Raw genomic sequence first — 20,414 nt, 5'->3', positions numbered from 1 at the left:
GTCAAGTTGAGTCCAGCCAACCCCTGTGATAGGAGATGTAGTAAGCGTTTGAAGCCACGACGTTTTGTGATCATCAGTTACCCAGGAGCAGGTAACGGAAACCTGTAACTGAAAGAGGGTGGGGCTCTGTGACCAGAAACCACAGTGTAAACACATAGAAAGTGTGTAAACACACAGAGGGAACCATACACTTCTAGAAGACAGAAGTGCCATGGCCACTACATCCCACCTGTTGGCTGCCCTCTACACACCTGTACCCTCCTTCATATATGTTTGAGAAGCATCCTCTTCTCAAAAAAAGAGAACACTATCCTATATACAAACAGAAATATGCCCACTTTCTCCCAAAGACAGACAACCCCCAAACACTTTCAGTCACCACAGCTGCTTCCAAATCCACCTGTTCTGATCCAGCACCTCCTAGTTGGAACTAGGAGGACTCGGGTGTATTTTTCATGGTCTGTCAATGTGTGGAATTATAATAATGTAACTAATCCTGACATACCCAGGACACGGTCGTGGAGGGGAGACAGGAAAAGAATAAGACCAGGGTTCTCCCTGCTTTGGTAGAAAAGAAGAGGGCCAGTGCCTATGTCCACACAGCCATCCTGTTGGACAGGTGTCCTGAGAATCAATTGTTTTGTCAGTTCAGGGAGTTTCCTGATCAGTCAACCTGGCTGATCTGTCCAGTTCTGATCTCTGAAAGGATTTCTTTTGTCCACTGTTCTCCTCCACCACATCTGAGTCAGGCCCTGGGGAGGATTCCCCTCCCAGGCCTGCAGTGACTGAGCAGGCTACTTCCTGTTGCTTCACACATCTGGGAGTTGTGCAACCAGACCCTCAATGGCCAGGACTGAACCTCCTCCTGCATACAACTCCCCAAAGATTTTGGTCATCTGTTGGTTGGTGCCATTTCTGGAAACAACACTGGCTGGTAACCAAAGACAAGGGCTTCTTGAGTCAGAGGCCATACATCTGGATACACCCTTGACATTTTCGTTGCTTATTAATGGGTCTCAAATCTCTGCCCATTCTAGCAGGCCTCAGTTACATAGCTTCCACCTGGGTGGCTGGCATGCATGGAGAAACAGAGGTGATCTGCCCTCCACACCTCTGCTCCTTCAGAAAAAACCTCTGTGTGCCCATCATGCCCTTCCTGGCTTCTGAACAGAGGCCTACCACTCCCTTCCTTTTACAGGATTGGTTTGGATGGAAGGGTGTCCCTTGACCACAGTGCAAACAGTGAAGGCTGAGAGAGGAAGGGAATACTTCCCAATGTTCTGACATTTTCTCAGAAGTCCCCTAAATGCCAGCCTTTGAAAATTCGGGGTATAAGGTTTAAGATAGCCACTCTAACAATTTTCACAGACTGCTCTGTTACTACTGCGTAAGAGGGTTGCCGGCTTCCTGGCTGCATCAGACAACGTCTCAAACCGTGCGCCCTGCCTGACACAGGGAGCCCTCTAGCACATGGCCTGTTGCTTCCAAGCACACATTCCCCAGTTCACAGAGCTCTTTCAGAGGAATTCAGCTAAAGGTAAATTAGGAAGGAAGGAAAGAAGGGAAGGAGAGAGGGAGGAAACAGAGGCTTAGAGTAAAAGGAAAACCAACAGAGAAATCTGCTAGAGGCATATCCAGTTCTAGAGACTGCCGTGACGTTTTTGGGCACCATGTTTCCAACAGCATTTTGCCATTTCCTTGTGTGTTAGTGAGTTCGCCTCAGTCTCAGATGGGCTCTCTGCGGTGGTAGCAGAAACAATGCCTTCTGAACATCCCACACCCCGATTGTTATAGCCCAGGATCCCCCCAAACATGAAGACCCTTTCTTTCCCAGCATCTTCACATTGTTTTGCTGGGCCTCTCACTGGTTCAAGGGATGTGGTTTTGCCCAGCACCCGGATTTTGTTCTTTCCCCTCTGCCGAGAAAGGCAGGAGCTGGGCACTGACAGCCAAACTGGGCAGGGAGGATCAATTTTCCTAGGGAAACAGGGGTCTATGCAGAGACAATAGATGATGCCTAATCTCTCTAGTGGAGAAAGCATGTTTACATTTTTAACCTGAGTTTGACCTGAGGTTTGTCCAGCTGGAGAGTGGAAAGAGAGTGTCAGGAATCACTTTTTGGCTTGATCCCAGAACAGAATTTTCATTCATTTCTGGGGGTTCAGGGAGGGGCAGAAGGAGCTGCATGCTCATGAGCATAGGGCTCGCGGTTGCCTTTCCTGCTGTGGTTTTGGCTTCCCAACTCCTGGGACCCCATGGCTGAAACCTGCCAATGGCTATGCCCTCTCCAGCTGGCAGCTTAGATACCTCCAAGGACCACAACAAAGCTGCTCAGTGCCCTCTGCTGGCATACAGAGACCATCCCCCACCACCAGTGTTGTGCCCCCCAACCCCCGACCCGAAAGCACAACGGCTTTGAGCTTCTGATGTCTCAGCGTCCTGGGGCAACAGCCCCCCACCCTTAACTCGGGCCGGAAGACATAGGGCCAGAGGTGCACCGACCATCTTGGTGACAGACCCCAACTGAGCTCCAGTCACTGCTCCTCTCCAACACATCCTTTGTCCTAGAACCAAATGTATATATTTATAAGTTCTCGTTCCTTCAGGACAGGCATTGGCTCAGTTACTCCTCACGCTCATGGGCACACAGATCCTGTGAGGACGCTGTGCTGGGCCCGCCTTTCACCCTCTGATCTAATTTGATTATAAATGAATGAGTTCTTTCCAGACTTTAGCTCCACAGGAAACCATTGCTTGTGGTCAACTTTAATTCCAGGGAATTACTTGGTGGAGACTCCCTCTCCTTTCTGGACCCTAGAATATGTTCCAAAGTCAACAGTGATGTCAGTTCACTCTAACCAGCCATGATGAAGTCAGCAGCAGCCAACGCTGCCATGCCTCAGATGTGCTTCCAAATTTAAAGTGGTGAATAAAAGTTGCTTCTTTTTCACAAATATTTTTTCCCGGTTTTATTTATGTTTTTTTTTTAAATTCACGTGCTTAGTGCCAAAAATATGGAAAACGCACATTTATCAAGACGAAAGTGAGATCACCCAAAACCTTTACAGTTAACTGCTATTATCAGCAACTGCTGTGACTTGGAAAAATAAGCAAATTTCTGGGCAGGAAGTTAAGAGGAAATGTGAGCCCAGGCATGAGGTGATCAGTTTCCACTTACTTCATTATGATTTTCTGCCTGCCTTTCAAAATTTTGCCTCCAGGGCAGCATCCTTTTGAAAATGAAGCCACATGCTTCCTGGTCCGTGTCCGGTGGCAGAGAGAGAAGAAGCCCACCCACAGCCACAACGAACAGTCTTCTGTAGTTTGGATGGGTTAATTAGGTTCTGGAAAGAAAGAGGAGGTAAAGGGACATGGCTCAGTACACCACACGTATTTTGCAGGAGCTTTATGAGTTTTGAAGGACAGCCTGGCCAAAGGGGACATAGACATTCTGGGGAGTAATTAACTGTTAGAAGCAATTATCAGCACGTACCTTGTACTTGAGTTATCACAGTGGCAGGACTCACTAATGCAAGGGTTCCTCATCCTCACCCCCACTACTCGCTGTTTTTCTCAATTAAAGGCAAGTACTCGCCAGATTAGTTATGAGGAATTGTTAATGTCAAGTAAGAAGAGGAGATAAAGAAAATCCCAACATGAGAGATGAGAGGCTGGGAGAGAGATTTTAGCCAAAGAGGCTAAGCTGATTTCTATACTAAAGAGCATGGGATAAAGAGAAGAGGGAAAAGGAAAAGCTCATGGCCTGGAAGCTTATAGAAGATGCTGGGGAAAGGGGCGCACCTGGGTGGCTCAGTTGGCTAAGCATCTGACTTGATTTTGGCTCGGGTCATGATCTCATGGTTGTGGGATCAAGCCTTGCATAAGGCTCTACAATGAGCATGGAACCTGATTGGGGTTCATTCTCAATCTCTGTCTCTGTCTCTGTCTCTGTCTCTGTCTCTCTTTCTCTCCCCCCCCCCCCCTTTCAAAATAAATAAATAAACATTAAAAAAAGAAAAGAGGTTGGGGAGAGAGGAGCATGGGAGAGATTCTGGAGCAGGTACAGAATCTGAATGAACAGGTTCAAGGAAGAAGATCTGTGCAAGCCTGGTGTGGATTACAACTGGATCCCTGCCAAAATTCCTCAGAAAACACGAGAAATCTTTGGAATCACTTTGGAAGATGGCGTTCGTGGCTGGACTGGGCTTCTCTGGCTGTGCCTTTACACAGGGCCTGGACCACCTGTGATACCGATTATACTTGGGTTACAGCAAAATTTATACAGTCCCTTGTTTCCACGGGAGTATAGGTCCTGGGCAGTAAAATGCAACTTTGTCTAATTAACGATGTTTGGTGCAGCGTCTGTCTTCATGTAGGCACTCGGCCAGTCGGTGCTGAATGAATTAGTGGAGATGAAGAGAAAGGACGGTGACCTGAATTTATTAAGCCCCCACAACATTCCAAATACCCTCTGCACAAAGTTGAGGGGAAGAAAGCTCAGAGAGGTCAAGAGACTTGCCCAAGGGTACAATTTATGAGTGAGGCAGCCAGGGGTCAAATCAAGTCTGCGCGAATGAGGGTCATGCTCTTTATGTTATTCCACAGGGAGGAAGGAAGAAGAAGTCCTGAACGGGGATGGGGGGTTAATTATAGGTCAATGACTTTTTCCTGTTATATATAAATTCTCCCCAGGGCCTGCTGGAGTGCGTTGAGTCTAAAACTACTGTTGCCAATGCCACCACTGTTACCACCAGTAAGTGCCACCAGACATGATGTCCCCAGTACCTACAAAGACATGCATTATACGAAGGATCAGGTGGTCTTCTATAGGCCTTAGAGCGCCTGACTTGGAGTCAGACGATGTCGGCTCTGCCATTACTCACCATATAGCAAGGTCTGCACGTCCTTTGCGTCTCTGCAAAGTAGGAGTAATTGGCAAATGCCTACATCACTGCCTTACTGTAAGACTCCAAGGAAATAATGGTTGTAGAAGTTTCTCCTTTGATTGCTACTGTAATGAGGATTTCTTGGGACGATGTATTTATTGGACACATGCAGAAGGTGGTAATGGTGATCACAGAAACTACGCAGCGCACGCTTGTTGAATGAATTAGCAATGACCCCACACATGAGAAACTCCCTCCATCCAGGGACCTAGATGTAGAAGTAAATTGCAGAGAATCTTAGGGTCAGGGCTATGAGGGAGGTTGGTATGAGGAGCTGTGTGCACCGGGATATCCCTGCCTGGTCTCCCCGAAAGCCCACCAGGAAGCAGGGGCTTCCTGCCAAAGAGCTAACCCATCTGCCTGCCTTCTTGACAGCCGGCATCCACCCTATCAGTTGGTGAGTGGCATGTGTGTATCCGTTCAATTACAGAGCAGCTTAGTGTGTGAAAATAAAAGAAAATGTGTCATTCCGGGCTCTTGTCACTCAGGAAGCTTCTAGATTACCTGGATCCCTGAGGGCCCACCCAGCCACAGCCCTGGCCCCACAGGCAGTCTTCCCACACTGTGTGGGTGTTGGGAGAGAGACAGAGTCAGGAGGCCAAGCTTGTTTCTTCTCCTCCCTAGCTCTCTGTTAAAAGTTGCCTCCTCGGGGGCGGGGGGGGGGGGGGACACCTCGCAGAACTTCACCATGTGGATGGCCCATCTCTCACACTGTAACATGGGCTTCCTTCCTAATGTACTGTCCCATCTGTAGTGACTTGTTAATTTGTGCCTCCTTGCCTGTGGTTAGTCTCTTTCTGTGCTGGAGAAAGCTCCGCGACAAGAAATAGGTCCCTTTCTTTCACTAAGGCATTCCGGTGCTTTCCAGCATCGTTGGCACATAGTAGGTACTTAAAAAGTAGTGATGAATGAGCGGACTCTAGCAATCCCATTCCTAACTGCTCATCCAATTCTGGGGTCCCAGCTACAAAATCCGAACAAATGGCTACATATCTCGTCTCGAACAAAGCTGAACAGATACATTCAGGGAATTGGCTGCTGGTGTGGCTTTATTTCTGAAGGGTTTGGTAGAAACAGGCCTGTCCTGGGTACTTTGGGGCCTGAGTTCCAGTCCCGTTGTGTCCATGGCATTGTAGGTGAACCGAACAAAGCGCTTACATCTTGGATTTGAGTCTGTCATGGTCAACCAGATGAAGCTGGATTAGGTAGTACTTAGTTTCTGGGCTTTGAGGCTCCACCTCATTTCCTTCTTTTCCATGCCTGTTTCTGTTTCTGCTCACTTGTTCACAGCGTCAAGGCTGAAATCTTGCATCTGCCCTCCCCTCATCATTGAAAGGCAGTGCGGTTGCCTAGGGAGAGTGAACTAAGCAGTTAGACAAAGCTGGAGTCCAGCCCAAGCTGAGTGAGCTGGACAAGGCTTAAAAAAAATTTTTTTTACATTTATTTATTTATTTTTGAGAGACAGAGAGAGACAGAGCACAAGCAGGGGATGGGCAGAGAAGAAAGGAGACACAGAATCCAAAGCAGGCTCCAGGCTCTGAGCCATCAGCACAGAGCCTGACGCAGGGCTCAAACTCACACACCGCGAGATCATGACCTGAGCCGAAGTCAGATGCTCAACCGACTGAGCCACCCAGGCTTTTAAATACACACACCGTCAGCTCCATCGTTTGCAGACGGGGGTCATGACAACGCTGAATGTGGCATCTGGCACCTGGTACCTATTCAACGGGTCACCGTCATAATCAGTATTTTACCGGTGAGAATATTCCAGATTTCATGGCCTTGATGTAACATGTAGAATTTAGATTCATCAAGAATCCGTGAATAATTGTTCATTCAGCTCACAGTTAACTGATATTTATTATTAACAAATGTGTGTGCTGGGATGTTCGTACATAGTTCGTTATATAATCCTCAACTGTCTATTTCAGAGATCGCACACACTGAGTCCCAAAGAGTTTACTCATCTTGCCTCAGGTCACACAACCAGTAAGATTAATAATAGTTACCATGTTTTGATGGCTTGGTATAAGTCAAGGATTGCATTTTGCTTATGTTTTATCACTTAATGCCTACAACAACCCACAGTGGCATGTGTTTTTATCCCCACTTTACAGATAATAAAACTGAGGCTCAGAGAGTTCCAGGAAGTTCCCAGGTTAATACAGCTAATAAGTGTCCAACCAAACACTGGAGTCCTATGCCAAGTGACTTCAAAATATCCCTGAACTAGGACTAGAAATTCTTGCTTCTGGCTCCAAATTGCCATTTGCTGTGTTAGGTTGGGTCAGCGTCCTCTTCAGAAAGGATGCATGCCCCTGGATGGTTGATACAGTCAAAAAGGAGGTCAAGGTAGAAAGTACATTGTAACCTGTGAAGTGATGTGCTCAAGAATGGCATTCTCAGTGCTAGTGTTAAAGGCTTAACAGTAGGGAACAGTGCTGTGGCCTTTCCTGGGACAGGGTAGCAGTGAACATGGCAGTTGTCAAGAGAGTTGTCATGGGACCAGTGGTAGTTACGTTAAGAGCTGAAGGATGGCTAGTGTTGCATACACCACGTGAGGGCAGCCCTAGCGTCATCCCCAACTCCTTCCTTTTGGCCTCTCTTTCCAGACTCCCTTGTAGATGGCAATGGCCACCATCTAATGAGATGTGAGTAGAAGTCCTAAGGTGGCACTCTCCAAAAGAGACTCACGAGCATCTGCTCCTGCACCTTTCCCTCTTCTTTCTGCCTGAGATATAGACACAGGCCTGGAGATCCTGCAGCCTTCATGTGCCCATAAGGATGTGAACAGGGAGATGGCAGAGGCTCATTGTTAATGGCTGCCGTGACAGACTTTCATGTGAGACAAAGATATCCTTAGGTGGTTAAACTCTTGTTACTTGAGTTGTCTTTTATTTGCCACTAAAAGCATTCCCAACTGACACAGGTGAGGATCGCATAGGTGGGGGTCACAAATGACGGCAGAGAGGAGGGGGGTGCAGGAGAGAAGGGAGCTAAGGAAGCCATCTCACGTTGAGCCAGGATGCATGAATGAGTGGGCACCAGAGAGAGGGATGGCTGCTGGCCCCAGACGGCGTCCCATGCTCTGCATTTCAGTCCATGTATTCCCCCAGCCCTGGTCATTAGCAAGGGATTCCAAAGACTGTGCCTGGCCCAGAGTGGGGACTCATTCACTCATTCAGAAGACAGGTCTTAAGCATGACTGTCTTCCAAACACACCACTAAGTGCTCCCCGTGCGTGGCCTTACTTAATCCTCCCAACACTTCTGAAGGATGAGTGCTGTACTATCCTATACCCATGTATGGATGAGAAAATCAAGTCACAAAAACCATGTCCAAAGTGGCTGACCTAAGACCCAAGCCCAGGTCTTACTGGCTTCCAGTGAGCTTTAACTCCTGTGCCATACCTCACGCCAAACGTCTGCCCCTCTCTGAAATCAGATTAGACCTACCTACACACAAAATTGTTCAGGCTCTTTTTGTGGTCCCACATGCCTACCTCTACATGGAATCAAAATATAATAGTTATATTGTCGATTTCTCCAGGGCCGTGGGCCCCTTCCCAACCAGGGACCAGACTTCCTCCAGCCTCACACCCCAGTGCCTAAGATGCTGTCTTCAGACAGCATGGCTTCTGGTTGGAAAAAAAAAAAAGAGAGAGTTAATTAATTAAACAGAGGTTAGTTTGGGCACAACCAACCGGAAGGTGCTGATTCTGAGTAGGACAGGGACAGAAAAACTCCAGGCTCTAGTGACAGGAAACAAGAATGAGGTGATTCTGACCCTTCTGAATGATTAGCAGCTTTTCAGCTTTTTGCACCTTTCATTATACAAATTGTAATATCGCTAAACTCTTCACGCATGCTGTGCCTTTGTCTTACGCCTCAGATACACGCTAAGATTTCTGGGTGTGGCAAAATTAAGAAGCCACCTTTCAGTGTGGCTCGTGAGTGCTCTGTGAGATCTGGAACACGGCCTGTCCCCTCCCTGTGAGTGGTAAGCCAAAGGAAAGCAGTAACAATCACATCCTGAAGCAGGTGACGACCGTGGATCTTGTTAATGGCCAAGACAAACGCTCTCCATGCTGGATTGATAATAATTTGTCAACCTTTGTTACCAAAGTCTTAAAAAAGCCGATGTGAGTCACGAGGAGCTATTTTCACATGATCTGTCACCTTGATCTGAACGGGAAATGAATTGCTAAATATAAAATGCCGTTTGGCCGTGATTCAGAGCTCTTTCAAGCTGACAGACGTCGTAAGGGGGTACAGTGTTTTCTCTCTTTCTCAAAGAACGAAGTCAAGGGGCCTGCCTGCTCCATAGTTTCTTATCAACCTGAACAGAGATGAGAGAGAGAATGCCGGCAAGACAAGCACGAGGAAGAGGTTTGTCTTTTCTGCTTTCAGACACTGTCCACGTAAGGAAAAGAGGCCGTAATCCACGTGCTCTGTTTCTAGGAAAACGACGGCTGCAAACTATGATTAGCCTCACCTTCGGGTGCTACAACTCTATTTGTTTCCTCCTCACAGTGCATGTAAATGATTATATTCGAAAATTAGAATATATTACAGTCCTTCCCCATCCTCCAATACTGCCACGTAATTGTAGCCTATACAGATTGTTTCTACTTACCTAAGCATTTCTGATTGAGTGTATGCAAATGTCAAGGTATTCCTCAAGGTATCTTAGGAGGAAAGACAGAATCCTTAAATGGTGGAGCTCAAATGGTGTTAAGCAGTTAGACACTAAAGCTTAGGGTTTTTTTTGTTTGTTTTTTGAGAGAGAGAGAGAGAGCACGTGGAGGAGGGGGACAAAGGGAGAGGGAGAATCTTAAGCGGGATCAAGCTCAGTGCAGAGCCTGACACGGGGCTCAATCCCACGACCCTGGTATCACGATGTGAGCCGAGATCAAGAGTCAGATGATCACAGATTGAGCCACCCAGGTGCTCCGCTAAAGCTTAGTTCTGGGTGTGTGTGTGCTCTGAGTGAGCAGAATGCGTAAGCATCTTGCCGAGACTCTTTGAGAGATACAACCTGAAGAGTGTCTAGTGACAGAGGAGATTCTCACTAGATATTTACAACCCAGTGGATTTGATATCGCACAGTGTCGTGGCCACCGGCCCAGGTTCTGGGTGTAGACAAATCCATGTGAGAATTCTGGCTCTGCCGCTGACGACTGGAGCAGCACTTAACTACTCCAAGCCTGGAGTGTGTGCGTGTGTGTGTGCCTATGTATGTGTGTGCATTCATGAGTGCATGTGTGTACGTGCATGTGTGCCTGTGTGTTCACATGCATGCATTCATGTGTGTGCATGCATGTGTGTGTGTGCCTGCACATGCATGTGCCTGTGCGTTTCATCTGGAAAATGAACATAGTGTTTTCCCCGTAGGGTTATTTTAAGTAATGGATGATATCACTGATGTCATTCAATGTTTGAAAGTTCCAGGTATTGTTCATGAAACACAAAAAAGCAGTCGATAGGTTAACTATTTGGTCACCAACGCAAGATGCAAATTGTTGGACATAACGTGCTGTTTCATTAGTAAATGCTAAAATAGGATCTCTGATGATGTCAGAATTTGACCCATGACCTTGCCCCTCCAGCTCAATTTTACATGTTTTCTTAACCACAGATTCTCCCACTCTGAGAGTTTCGGGAACCCAGTCTGGAGGTGGGTGGACAGTGGAGTGAACCCTAAAGAGCTCACGGCTTCCCAGTTCATATATTCTAATCCCCGTTCCTCTCCTAGCTGGATCCGCATCTCTGAGCATTCTTTCTCCTGGACTCATGTTTCTCTGATCATCCGCCAAAGACGGGTGATTCACAGGATCCATTTCTTAGCCCTCTTCTTGCCCATACCCTCTTCTGGAGGACGAGTCTTGTTTTGTGAGTCTGATTGCGACTAGTATGCCAATTCAGGCCACGTGTGATTCTCCTGCCTGACCTGGGTCCTTCACTTAGAGCCCCTTATAGATCCACTGCCCTGCTGGGCTTCTCAGACTCAATCTTCCATCGACACCTGACACTCCTTGTGTGTCTGAGGCTCTTCATTCCTTCACCCTATCTCCTCTCCCACTGCCGTCTAACTCAGGTGGCACCTAAGTAAAAAAAAAAATATGGGAGTCACCTGTGTCCACTCCTCTCCTTGACACTCCATATCCAGTCAGTCTGAAAGTCCCACCAGTTGTTCCCCCTAAATGTGGCTTTAACATACCTGACCTCATGGTGTCTACAAGTGCCCTGGGCTCATCTTTTTGCCCCCTAACCAGGCTTCCTAGAGCCGTCCGTATATTCTCATTAGCCTCCCATGTCCCTCTATCCATTTTCCACTCTGAGTCCAGAATAGTCTTCCTAAAATGCTGACCCTATCCCCACCCCTGCTTTAAACCTCTCAACAGCATGCTATTTTTCTCACTGAGTACTGCCCAAACCTAGTGGGGATGCTCAGGGCAAAACATACTCGGTGGTCAGACGACTACGGGGGCTGGTCCCGGCTATGCTTCTCCTCCCCAAGTATTAACTAAGCCCACGTAGGAGGAGCTTGCTTGATTCTTCTAACTCTAACTTCCTCAAAACTTATTTGATCCTGTCCTTCAGAACCAGTGTTCCAGAAATCTCCAACCTATAGGATAAATCGCAAGGTTCCTGGAGGGATTTAGACGGCCTTCTGGGATCATGCCTGCCCTGTATCTCTGCAGCTCGGTAGGTTATCAATCCCCGCTTCACACTTGATGCTCTGAGAGAACGATCATTGGAAATGGTGAGTCTATCTTCTTCTCCGTGGGTCTTTCCTTGACCCACGTCAGCCCGCATGCCGAGAGCATGGCTGCCCCACAGGGGACAAGGCAGATCAGAGATCAGCGGCAGGCTCTCGAGCCAGATGGACGAGACCAAATCTGGAGCGGGATCTTGGACGATTTACTTAACCTCTCCTGTCCTTGGTTTCCTTGCTTGCAAAACGGGGATGGTTATAATAAATCAAGCCTCCTAGGGTTATTATGAGGATTAAATAAGTCCTTATATGTAAAGCACTTAGGTCTAACAACTTCTACAAACACTCAGCTAATATTATCAATCTGCAGGTAGACGACTGTCATAAAAGGCAGGGAATGTGCATTTAAAATCAACAAAGCTTTCCTGGCAGTGAGGCTCCCTGCTTTCGCTCTCCTCCAGCTTGCTGACTTGCTCCCTGGGCGCTCAGCCCCTGAGGGCTGTGATGGACTGCAATACGGTGCAGCCTCATGCACCCTCAAGTTCGTCTCCCTGGGTACCCACGCTCTGTCCTTGACCAGTCCTCGGGAGGCCACCTACAAAGCCTGCTCAACTTCTCCAAGCTACCTGTTCTCCTCGGTGCCCAGTTCTGCCTAACACAGGATGTGACGTCTCACCCTGTCTAGTCACACTGTTCTCGGAACACGCCAGGGAGCTGATGTTTGTCAATCAATAAGAGCTGAAACTCCACCAGCCTCATTGGCTACCCCAAGGGGAGACTTGGAGCCGATGTGGGGGGGGGGCAGTAAAATTGCCACCTGTCCCCTTCACTGATATGGTGGGTTGACATTTTCATAATCTACTGTCACATGCAATGCAAAGCCTGCTTTAAGATAAGTCCTCTGGGGCGCCTGGGTGGCGCAGTCGGTTGAGCGTCCGACTTCAGCCAGGTCACGATCTCGCGGTCCGTGAGTTCGAGCCCCGCATCAGGCTCTGGGCTGATGGCTCGGAGCCTGGAGCCTGTTTCCGATTCTGTGTCTCCCTCTCTCTCTGCCCCTCCCCCGTTCATGCTCTGTCTCTCTCTGTCCCAAAAATAAATAAAAAACGTTGAAAAAAAATTTAAAAAAAAAAAAAAAAAAAAAAAAAGATAAGTCCTCTAGCCCATACCTTCCTGATGCTGTCCCTACATCAATTTTAAAAATATGAAATATATTCGTGGGTCAAATTATAGTTACTTTCCAATTTTTTTTTGGAAACAAAAGAGTGTAGAATGGCTAAAATGGAATAGATTGGAATGGAATGGAATGGAATGGAATAGAATAGAATAGAATAGAATAGAATAGAATAGAATAGAATAGAATAGAAATGAGTACATGGCAAGCACTAAGGGTAAGTACTGTGTAATATATTTTGTCCAATTTTGTATATCTTTTTATGCATTTGTGTATACACATATGTGCACACTGGAGCATGATATCAAAGGTATTTTTACTCTAGGTCAAGGGATGGGGCAGTCTACAAAGCACTATCTGGAGCCCTTCTCATAGGAAATATTTTGCAGTCCAACTCACTGGAATTACCCACAACTCTGTCTTTTCTCTTTCTAAGATATGGAGCCCTTCAAAATAGCAAAGTAAAGTGAAATACATGAAATAAAATCCTCCTTGACATGTTTCCTCACGTGAGGACCTCAGCCACATCATCCCTGGGAACGTGGAGACACGTTCCCTGGGAACCTGTGCTCACAGCCACCCCCCGAGGGGGAAGCAATCTGTCCGCACCGGAGTCCCAGGCACAGTGGAGACGATTCAGGTAAGCAAGGACAGCCGTCCCTGCCCCCGGAGAGATTTTTAGTCACGGAGAGTGACAAAGACTTGCCGATGAACTCCGATCACCAGAAAGTCCACTTTCCATGGGTGTCACATCTACACATTGGATTTTGGAGAATATGTAATGAATGAACCTTCCTTTCCTCTGCCCCTGTCCTAATACGCCCGTGGTTCCACACATTCACGCTGACTCGCCTGTGGGAAGTTTGCCCCTTGGTCCTTCAGCGTTTGATTTTTCCTCCAGGTGTGTGGTTTTCAAGCATTTTCAGCAGCTGAACCCTTGGCTTCAGAGAAAATCTTTAACAGCACCCCAACATATAAAACCGATAAAAACAATGAAAGGGGTCCTACAGCGTTGAAATCACCATTGTTTGATGAGAGAAAATAGCTATAATAGGTTTGTTTTGCTTTGTTTTTAAGAACCTCCGCAACCTATCTTTAGAGCCTGGTTTGAAAAATAAGTACTTGGGACACTATGGCGAGGTAGGTCCTGTCCATCGCTGAGTGTTTCTGAAGCCTGAGTGGGAGAGTGCATGGCCTGGATCTTTACTGGAAGCCGTACAGGTCTGTTCTATTACTATTTCAAAAGAAAACAGATCGAGACTTTTTTTTTATTTGGAAATAGTTTGGGACTTAGAAAAAAGTCATGAGAAAGCAGAAATCCTGCATAACCTTGACCCAGCTTCCCCAGTGATGACGTCTTCCATTGCCATAGTACAATGATGAAAAGTAGAAGATTGACACTGGGGCCTTCTGGTAACTAAATGACACACCTTATTCAGATTTCATCAGTGTTTCCATGAGGGTCCCTTTTTCTGCTCTAGGATTCAATCCAGAATCCCATACTGCATTTAGTTTGTTGTGTCTCCTTAGTATTTTTCAATTGCTAACAGTTTTTGGCCTTTGCCTTTTATGATCAGGATGTTTTTTAAGAGTATCACTTACTTTTTTAAAAAAAAAAATTGGAATCCAGTTGAGGGGCTGAGCCTGGGTGGCTCAGTCGGTTAGGCGTCTGACTCTTGGTTTTGGCTCAGATCATGATCTCATGGTTTGTGGGTTCAAGCCCCGTGTCGGCACGGAGCCTGCTTGGGATGCTCTCTCCCTCTCAATCTGCCCCTCCCCTGCTTGTGCCCACTCTTTCTATCTCAAAATAAATAACATAAAAACTTATTAAATAAATAAATTTGAGTATAGTTGACAGACAATGATGCATTAGTTCTGGATGTATAACTCAATGGCCCCGTGTTATTATTGTAGGTTCCACTTCAGTTTTCCATAGCTGAATAGCCTTGGGCAAACCAGCTTCCTTGGGAGCTCTATTTTGCCATCTCTGAATCACCAGGATCAAACTGGAGGACCCTCAACCCTTCTTTAGACTCTATATATCCACAGAACTGATACGGGCACTGTTCTCAGCACCAAGGTGCTGATATGTGCCGTAAAGCCACGGTTCACGGTGGAACTTTAATCACCATGGCAGGTCTTCCCAGTTGTCTGATTTTATAACCTACTCAAAGAGGCTCTACATGTCTCTTAAGTAATTTTTACAATATTTAACTATTCAACCAAGAAACTCATTTTAACATGTATCATTGAGTTCTTATAACAATAATAATAACTATAGCAATGTTTTTAAGACTTGACAATCTGCAAATGCTCATGCCAGTTATTTCTTTTGATTCTCAAAACAACCCTGTGTTTCCACTGTAAAAGGAGAACATAGATGCAGAGAGAATCGCTGACTTGCCAAAGGCTTCCAGCAAGAAGCTGGAGCTGAGACGGAGAGTCCCATAGGGGCCACAGTTCGGAAAGCTTTGGTACCTGGTCAAGAAGTCTCCATTTTATTGGGTCCACAACCCAGATGCAAGAATCCCATGAGGAAATGCAGAATAGCTCCAAACTCAAATTCAATCTCTCTTGGCATGTTAAGTTCCAGAGGGCAGAAAGATTCCCCTTCCCACCTCCTCTTTCTTCACAGGAACCTTTCTCTTTAGGCTACCTTCCCAGCCTTCCAGCGGTTCTCATGAGTATTAAATACATCGGTGAGTCTGCCATTCCCTGCCTCAAGCTGGAAACTGGAATCCAAGAGTCACGAGAAGGTTCAGGTCAGTTTTGTGAAGCTGCCAAATCTGATGGGCGAAACGTTCATCCTATTTATGTTATATGTATTTCAAAGGCTCATATTCATTTAACTGTGAAAACTGAACTACTCCCAAGTTATTTGAAAGAACAAAAGCTACATTGTGGGCAGCGGACTTTGGCCTAAGTCTGAAAAACAAATGAAGGGTAAAATAATCCTGAATTTCTTAGGGTCCTATAGCAATGAAGCAGCAGGTGGAGGCTGGATTCTGACCACAGAAGGCACAGGAGACAAAGCTGTGGGTACCTCGCAGAACATGCACAAAACTGGTGTACTGGCTTCACACAGCTTTTGCCTCAGAAAGAGAGGTGGGCGTTCCCTGTCATTTTCCCTCTTCTGATGCGCCAGGGACAATTTTGGTGGTCATTCCATGGAACACCTTCAGTGTGCTGCATGGGAATAAACAAAGATCAGTCAAGTAAGAACAAACAAAGGTTGCATTCTGCAGAGACACCAAGTCAGGCCGATGGGTGGCAAAGCTTTGGAGTAGAAAGAAGGGAGGGCTTAAGGGGAGCCCTGATTGGAGGCCGTTGGCAGGGGAAGCCGCAGGTGGGCTGCTAGAGGCGGCCATCCTTCGTGATGGGTTACGGACGCATATTTGGCTTTCTCTGGTTGGTTCCAATTGGAATCAAGGACTAAAATTAGGGAAGCCGTTATTAATCAAGTGCTCACTGTCTGGGGCCAATTGTCAAAGGGGTTACTGTTTAGCTTCCTGGATTGTTACTAAAGATAGCGGTTTGACTTCCTACCAGTCTGACTAACGGCAGGCTGGCTTTCTGGGCTTTATTGTAGGTAATGTGTTGCTGTGAGTTTTAGATCAGAGTTTTTTATTTATGTATTTGTTTGTATGGTCAGTCTATCAGTGGGGTGCCTAGGGTGCTCCTGCAGGGGGCTTGGAGTCTGTTTAGAGACACGAGTGTGCATGAGGGTCTGGCAATACCTGGACAGTAGGGAGGTGTGAAAAATTAAGCAAAGACTAAAGGAGCAGTGCAGCCAATTAGAAGGTTCCAGAAAACTTCACAGATGCTTAACCTCAAGCTGAAAGGAAAGAGAGGACTTTGCCCAGTGGTCACATCAGGGAGACTACTCACGCGGAGAGAATGATATTCCAGAAAGGGCACAAGTATAAATGAGTCTAGCATGTTTTGTGAAGCGACATAGTTCAATAATGTTGAGTTTTATATGCAAAAGAGGCAGGAAGGGAAGACAAGGGGGAAAGGACCTTCCAAGCATGGCTGAGCGGCTTAGAATTTGCCCTGCCCTCATGGGATCCTGTCAGGGTGGTGGGGAAGGGTCTGGAGACAGGGAATGCATATGAGCTTCAAAAGCTGGTCTGCACTATAGGACCTGAGAGTCACACGTGGGGTGCAGACAGAGAAGGAGCAAGAGGAAATTAGGAAAATACACGGGATTCAGTCTTGGGCAATGAGACTGCTTACCTTGTGATCTCGTCATCAGACTCTGACTTCCCCATGGGACGAGCCTGCCCTTTTCCTCCGCAGAGTCTGGTGCGGAATGGATTCTCGGTGTGTACTAGATTAAAAAATAGGCAGCAAACTTTTATGACATCTTTCAGGCATTTAATTCACTGAATAAAATCACCCCAAGTGACATGCAAAACACAGCTGAAGGAAAAAACTTGGAGAAAACAAGGCACCGGAACACAGTGAATCGCAGGTGTCCCGCTGAGGGTCCCCAGGTGGAGACATCCGGTCGTCAGCTGGACTTACGGGTCTGAAGCTAGAGATTCAGACTGGGAAGCTGTTATACAATAAGGCAGCTTTGTGAGCCTCACAGGCCTTCACAGCCTGCGTTCTGGGGCCGGTAGGCAGACAGGGAGAGGAGCCAGGCTGGCCAAACAAAGTCCAGAGCAAAGGTCTGTTCAGAGGTTGGGTGAGGAAGACAGAAGACTTGCAGGACGGGCATCAGGGCTGGCACAAGGTGGGCACAGTCCCCAGGGCAAGAGCGCAAGTGGACCAGGTGAGTAGGACTAGGGCCAGCTATGGATGGATACCGACAGAGTAGGGGTCCTGCGCCCTAGTGGGGCTAGGGGTGGACCTAGGGGTCCTAGATGGATACTAGGGCCAGGTATGGATGGATACGACAGAGTAGCCCTCCGGGAATGGGGGAGGGGGCGGGGAGCCAGTGAGGTGCGGCTCTAACTCCTTGCTGCCACAGTATTGCCTTGGCCAGTGCTAGTTTAGAGCCTCCCAGACACAGAGTCAACCTCCTGCACCTTAAGGTGCTCCCTAGGGCTTTGGAAAGCTTGGAGCAGGGGGATTCTGTGGACGCAAGGCTACTTGGCCTTCCTGTCGCAAAAGGTAGTCTTCCCTGTCTTTGCATCCTTCAGTCCATAGAATTGGGCAGAGAGTGAGGTTGGCCTGAGACTTAGTTAAAACAGGGATCTCAGTTGGCTTCATGAGAAGCGCTGAGGCTGGGAGAGGCCTTTGGGGACATCACATATTTAGGCGAAAAGGCAGGGTTTGGGTCCCCCCACCTCGGCCAGTGGTTGCATGTATTTGCTCCCAGAGCAAAGAGAAATTCCCCCATAGGTACCCAGCTGGGCACTCAGCCAGCAAGACCCCTGACGTCTGCATCATGTACCACAGCATCCAACACCTCCTTCCCCGGAGGGCTAGGAAGAGCCTCGTGGAGGACGGATCTCCGAGCCAGATGGGCTTGTGCGTTATGCCAGAGATTCTGAATACAACCGAGTAGGCAATAGGGGGCCGGGGAATATTTTTGAGCAGAGGAACCACACTATTGAAATTGAACCGTAAGAAGACGAATCTGATAGCACCAAGTAGGAGGGAGGAGAAAGTGGAAGTAGGGGAACAAAGATTGAGGGTCAACAGTCATTAAGGCTTGCAGCAGCCTTGCAATGACAGGGGAGTGGTCATAACAGCAGTAACCAGTCATGATGGAGCTTGACACTGTCTTCTAACCCTCCCACCGACCCAGAAAGGGAGCTGCGGTCATCCCCAGTGAACAGGCAAAGAAGCCAAAGCAGAGGGGAATTGTTACATGCATAGCCCAAGAGTTCAGTTTGTCAGAGGTAAACTGGGATTTAAATCCCGATCAATCTGCATCCCAAATCCTTAGTCTTTCTAACACGTCCGTGCACAGCTGTGATCGGTGATAATTCACACATCACACGGCAGAACGAGCCCCGGGCAAGAGGGTTCCCGGTCTCCCTTTTCTCCCACAGGATACAGAGGGTTAACTAGCACGAAGGCACACTCACTGCTCCTCTTTGTTTAGCTACAACTCGAGTTTCACTCCTTCATCAAAGGAAGTCCCCATAGGACGGTTGCTGGGGCTACAGACTTTCTGTCAACCAGGAAGGGTAGAGTGCTCCCCCTGAAAGAGGCCCATACCCTGCAGGCTTGGACTGTGCAATCTTTATGTAGGCGCAGAGCCTCAGATACTTCTTCCAGAATCACAAGGGAAGGCAGCGTCTGTTGATAGCAAAGTGGTGTAGATGGAGCTTTGGGCTAGATTTTATAGTCCTTAATCACACACACCCATACAGGCAAAGAGGGATATGCCTTGAACAATACATTGTCTCGGGTTGATAAGACAGAGACATACAATACATTTATTCTCAGAAAATAACTTTATTGAGTAGTTACTATGTCATTTGTCATAGGATCATTTCTTTTTTTCTTTTTTCTTTATTTTTTTAATTTACATCCAAGTTAGTTAGCATAGCGTGCAACAATGATTTCGGGAGTAGATTCCTGAATGCCCCTTCCCCATTTAGCCCATCCCCCCTGCCACAACCCCTCCAGGAGCCCTCTCTTGTTCTCCATATTTAAGAGTCTCAAAGGAATCATTTCTGATCATAGATCCTAGGTGAATCAATACATTAAAGCGGCGTATATGATTATATAATGTTATGTTATCACGGGAAGGACATACCGATGCCTTTGCCATATCTGTTAGTGCGACGGACAAGCCCTGCCCACACACAAGGAGAAAGAACAATACGCGGGCACGAGTACTAGGAGGTGAGGGCAGGGAGGCCCTCGTACAGTCTTCCCAACAGAGAAGCAAAAGGGATAAGTGTATTAGTCAGGATTCTCTAGAGAAGCAGCACCACTAAGATGGAAAAGAGGGGGGAGGGAGAGAGAGAGAAAAAGATTTATTGTAAGGAACTGGCTCATTTGATTATGGAAGATAAAAAGTCCCAAGATCTGCAGGTAGCATGCTGAAGACCCGGATGGGCCAATGGTGTACGTTCTAGTCTGAAAGCCAGTAGGCTTGAGACTCAGGAAGAGCCCATGTTTCAGATTCAAGTCCAAAGGCAGGAAAGGATCCATGTCCCAGCAAAATGCAGTAAAGCAGGGATTCCCTCTTACTCATGAGAAGCTCAGTCTTTTTTGTTCTATTCAGGTCTTCGACTGATTGGGTGAGGCCCACCCACCTTAGGGAGGGTAATCTGTTTACTCAATCTGCCAACTCAAATGTTAATCTCATCCCCAATGCCCTCACAGACACACCCAGAATTATGTTTGACCAAATGTCCGGGTACCCTGTAGCCCAAGGTGACACATAACATCGGCCATCACCATAAGGCCTCCCAGCTTAGAGATCAGACTGTGAAAAAGTGAGGAATGGTGCCCGCACAGGTGGGGGTGGTGGATCCCTCAGTACAGCTGAGGGAGGGGGTGCACGGTAAGGGGGACAGGCAGGAGATGTGGGGAACTGAGACCAGACTTTGATGACTGCAGGCCCCCGGACAGGAGTGCTGGGGACATGCCCCTCAGGACCCCATAGA

The sequence above is a fragment of the Panthera pardus genome, unplaced genomic scaffold, assembly GCF_024362965.1.
Source record: "Panthera pardus isolate Hobbes unplaced genomic scaffold, ASM2436296v1 HiC_scaffold_7, whole genome shotgun sequence".
NCBI classification, from domain to species: Eukaryota; Metazoa; Chordata; class Mammalia; order Carnivora; family Felidae; genus Panthera; species Panthera pardus.
The sequence above is the reverse complement of the archived record's forward strand: the minus strand, read 5'-3'. Positions refer to the sequence as shown.